This window comes from Ornithodoros turicata, unplaced genomic scaffold (assembly GCF_037126465.1).
Source record: "Ornithodoros turicata isolate Travis unplaced genomic scaffold, ASM3712646v1 Chromosome15, whole genome shotgun sequence".
In the NCBI taxonomy this organism is placed as follows: Eukaryota; Metazoa; Arthropoda; class Arachnida; order Ixodida; family Argasidae; genus Ornithodoros; species Ornithodoros turicata.
In genome coordinates, this window is record NW_026999318.1 from 1,889,175 (window position 1) to 1,894,346 (window position 5,172).

The window sequence follows — 5,172 nt, forward strand, 5'->3', positions numbered from 1 at the left end:
GACCACCCACTTCCGGGGGGTGGAAGGGGGAGAAAGGAACGATGTGCGGCGGTAGAGGTGGAAAACTTTTCATGAACGTCAGTCTTTGCTGCTGTATTGCAGTGAAATGTGTTTCGGTAATTTGTAATTAGATGTATCTTCTTCGTTGATTTGCAGCGATTTGTGCGGCCTCTGCTCCGCCCAGCGCCGCGCGCGGCTGTGGTGATGGAGCAGTTTGGACTGGATGTGGACCACCATGTCCTCTTGTCTGCGGGAAACCCTATCCAACGGTGTGCACTATGAACTGCGCCTTGAGATGCGACTGCCAAGAAGGCTACATCCGAAGTGGAAGCGATAGTGGCCCTTGTATACCACTGAGCGAGTGCTCTGAGGTCCCGGAGCCCCCGAAAGGCCCTTGGCTGAATTAACATTATCATTTGACGCATTTACGTCGGTGGTAGTTCGTCAGACGCGAAAGCAGCTGCTAGCTGCTTTGCTTATGTAGATTTAATCGCAAGCTTCTCGATACAAAACTTCTTTTGAATAAATATCTTTATCACTTTCGAAAGTGCTCTTTTGTATGCCTACTTTATCGTTGGATCGTATACTTGTCGGTTTCGACGAATGTAGCTGGCACCCCCGCCAGCCCCGCACTGGCCGCATCGCATTGATCAGGTCTCTCAAGGACTCAGCGTGCGCACTGTAAACAGGCGTTCGAGGAACGGACAGAACACCTCTATTGGGTCTGGCCTAGTCCCTAGTCTAGTCACTGGAAGTGAGCGAACCACTCAGCGTAGCGGAGGGTCGGCGGGTGTTAGAGAAGAAACGTAGTGCCCAAGCGGTGATGCGCAATCATCAAGTGAGCGTTGTCTACCGGACTCAGTCCACAATGGCGACCTGCAGCGGACTCGCCGCGAGCGTGGCCACAGGTTCAGAGGCCTGTATATTCGAATGTTCTGGGGGGTGAGGTGCGGCATCGCAGGGTCATGCTTCAGTCGACTGCTGTAACCAGGGAGGCCCACGCCACCAGAGCAGGTTGGTTAGCTGTGGGGGAGGGACGCCTTGGGTTAAGAAACCGGCGGGGTTGTCATCTCCTGGGCAATGGTGCAGGACGTTTTCGACTGTAGTATGTCGGATTTATTCCGTCCGCTCTGCGACGAAGGTGGAAGAGCTCGGCGACGTGTGGATTGCGGTACAATAGAGGGCTATGGTGGAATCGTGGCCAGTCGCGAAAAATCAGAAGCTTCTTGACGTGTGTCGCAGGTCGTGCTGCAAGTAGGCACGCAAAGAGCTCGAGACACGGTAACGAAACAACCTTGAGGGGACGACCCGTCCCTTTGCAACAAGTGGGTTGGGCACGCATAGGCTGCTCGGTATATAGGCGCGTACGTAGATGGTGCAACCGTATGCGCGTGGACTGGTGTTCGCGATGACGTGCAGCTAAGTGTATGCCCCGAACGTGGTGGGTACCTAACATAGAAGACGCACGGCGTTGAGAAGGGGAGCTCGGTACACAAGTTCATCAAATCCGTCACGTCTTGCTGCTGAATTGGCTCGTCCCAGGATCGATCAGACAGCCTGAGTGATTGAAACAGCAAGCGCGTGCGAATAGGCGATTTCAGATATTGCCCTTGTGCTCCGCGCGGGGATCCTCCGTCGCCCATGTCACGCGCATCGCGCAAAGCGTCGTGGGAAATGGTTTGCATTCGTGCGTTGCTCGAAGGAAGGAGGGAAAACCGAAACCGTCTGCGCTCTTCTTCTTCTGTCTGACTCATGAAAACTAAATCCCAAGGTGCAGTGGGGCATTCGCAATACGGCGCTCTCTGGTCGCCATCCATGCAATTTCTGAAATCGTCTATTGTAAAGGGGACCAAATATCCAAGGAGGTGGAATATGTTTTTGTAAAGAAGAATAAAAAAGGAAAGAGGGAAAGGTCAGACAGGCCAAGGCCGACTTGCTATTCCCAAAACAGAAAAAAGAAGCAAGAAAGGAAAGGAGAAAGTAGCGGGGGACGATGGGGTGGCTCAAAGGCTGCTGAGAAGCCCTGTGTCCTTCAGGCAGCGCAGGAGGGCTCGGGGCCGGCGTACCGCTTGCAGTGCAACAAAAGATGGCATATGTCGGCGGCTGCAGCACTGCAGGGACACATCGCGGACGTCCGTCCATCCATCTCGGAGAGGAGCACCGGGGTCAGGGCAACATTGAGGCGTAGGCGATGGAGGATCGAATCCTCCTGTCGCGACAGCCGCTTGGAGAGGGTGAGTTCCATCCTCGGGTCGATGGAATGGAGGAACATGTTTGCCGCTACAGAGTTTGAGCTAAACGCGAGGGTGCTGCGAGACGTCTTGCGGCCGATCTGTATCAGGCAGGCCGATGGAGTGAGAGGACTGGTGGTGGTCATATTGGAGGCAGCTGCCCCGTGCGCGCCTCTCGCCGCAGCGTCAGCGCGGGTATTTCCTGGCAGGCCGATGTGGCTGGGGACCCATTGAAGTCACACGCTGTGGCCGGAGGCGGTAAGTTGGCTGTATGTCGTGAGGGCTAGGGAGCACATGTCTGTGACGATCTTTGAGCAAGGAGAAGATAATATTTGCAGCGCCGCCTTGCTGTCCGTAAGCACAGTCCAGTTGTTTGGGGGCCTCGTTGATATAAGTTTCAGGGCTTCATTGATGGCGGCGAGCCCTGCTTCGGTGGAGGATGTCTCGTGAGGAAGCCTGAGCGCTAGTTTGTAATTTTCCGAGGATCCAAGGAGGTCAAATATTTGGGCGACGAAGTGTAGGATCGTGCGGTGTGTTGCAGCAGCACTGGAGAGATAGTCCGTGACGCTGCTTACATCGAATGTGACTACGTCAGAGGGGCAGTCCAAAAGGAATCCGTGGACTTGCAGGTTAGGTGCGTCCTGCACGCATTCGTAGCCGGTGCCGTCCGCCGTGAGTGAGTACAAGAGATTTTCAGCGCCATTAGCGAAATTTCATGCCCGCCTCGGAGAGAATGATGACGGCGTCCTGGTACACTCGTGCAGCGATATTGTTAGAACTGGCACCCAGAACGAGGTCATCTATGTAAAAAGCATGACGTAACCGGCGAGCCGAGTCTGTGTACTTGCAGTAAAATGGTGCCGAAGTGTGGCAGCACCTAAAAACGGACTGGACGGTACTCGGGTCATGCGACATTCTTGAAGCGGGGGATACGTCGTTTCCGGGGAAGGCAGATGCTCTATCCAAAGAAATCACAAGGAGTCGCAATCTTCCGGACGAATGAGAGCTTGGTGGTATGAATATCAGCAGTGAGCGCGATGGGGTAAGAGCGAAATGACACAAATTGCAGTTGGTTTCACGTCAGTTCAGGCAGGTAGGTCCCATACACCTCCGGGATACTCAGCATGTTTTATATTTAAAAGCTCATCGTACACGATGATCAACAGCAGTAAAATGAATAATTTATACCAAATAGTCCTGGTGCGAAAAATAATAATAATAATAAAATAAAATAAATCCAGAAACTCTGGCCCTGAATTCGAGCGTTTCTGTTTTGCCGTGTTTCCACGCGTAAATCTCCTGAGTTTTAAAATATATTGTAGTTATTTTTTTTTTCGTTTAGGATGCCTAGAGACCAGCAGTCCGAGTGCAAATTTTTGCGCGTAATTGCAACGCTCTGTGCTATAAAGAATGGCGAACACGCCCTCTCGCGCAAGTTTGTACCAGCTTCGACATGTGATTTCTCTGCCTGTACATGCCCCTCACTACCATACTTGGTATCATTTCACTCAGCTTCTAATGCCCTTTCATCTGATATACCTATCGTGCGTAATCCTCCGAGAGGTATCTACTGAAATAGGCAAATATTTAAGCACATTTCGAAAAAAAAAACGGGTTTTGCGCTTCCGTTTCTCCAAAAGGACCCTTTTGATTCCATTCACGTTTTGCCAGGACATGGCCCTGTGTTATACGTATCATCTGACGTAAAAAAAAAATTCAAAAGGCGTACACTGGCGATTAGCGCGTTAAAACACGGCCCTACCCTGCGTGCGTACGTGTCGGATACCGGCTGGCTGTACCGCGGGATGGCGGGCCTCCTGTCGATACCCCCTTGGTTTGGGTAAGGCTGTCTGGCCTGAGCCTTACCTGAGCTACTCGTCAGCAATCTTTAGACGTCCTGCTGAAGAAAGGATCAACGCCTGGGAGTTCGTTATTTCCCACAAAGCACCTGGATGAAATCCTACGTTGATGTATTTTAACGACTAAATGTTCAGCGAAGGTAAAACGTCTCTCTTGTAAGCTGCGTACACGGTGATACGCATACTGTGCAAATAAATATCGAGTTAGGAGTTGCTTTTTCAAGGGTACCCGCAAGTTCCTACGCTTGCTTTACTTCATTTTATGAGTTGCGCTACGCTAAGGGAGGGCTATCAGCACAAAACACGTGTTCTGTGCTGAAGTTACAGCAATACTTTTCCTCTCAGAGCTAAGAAAGAGGGGAGGGGGGGTTCTCACATTTATTTATCTCAAGATACCTCCAAACGTCCCTTGAGAGACATTACGTGGGGGGAAGTGGTTACAACAATAAAGGGTTACAGCATCGCGAGTATATGTGCATAACTTTTAGTACCGAAAAATAGAAAAAGGAAATAAAACGTCGTGATAATGTGCGATAATAATGTGGCATATTGTGGGAGGTCATTCCATTCTAGGACGGTGCGGCAAAAGAATCATTTTGAAAAAACATTAGAATGACCTTGGGTGATCAAGGCGGGGAAAAGATGGCAGTGGATCGGCGAATCAGACACTGTTGTGAGGGAATGTTATGTAAGAATTTATGAAAGAGAGATAGACGTGAGATAAGACGGCGCTGTTCTAAGAACGACAGGTTAAGTTCGAGTTTCGAAGCAGTAACTGACGTATTAGGAGAAAAATCATTACAGATGAACCATGCTGCTCGGTTTTGAATGGATTCGATGTTACTTATTAGATATCTCTGGTGAGGATCCCATATTGATGATGCATATTCTAGCTTGGGACGAATTAATGTTTGGTACGTGAGTCATTTTGAGATAGGTGGGGCCGATTTAAGATTGCGTCAGATGAAGGCTAGGGTGTGATTAGCATTTGAGATGACTTTATCAATGTGGTTATTCCATGTTAAATCTGCTGAAAGATGTACGCCGAGGTACTTGTAAGTACTAGAGGGCGTTATGAGGGT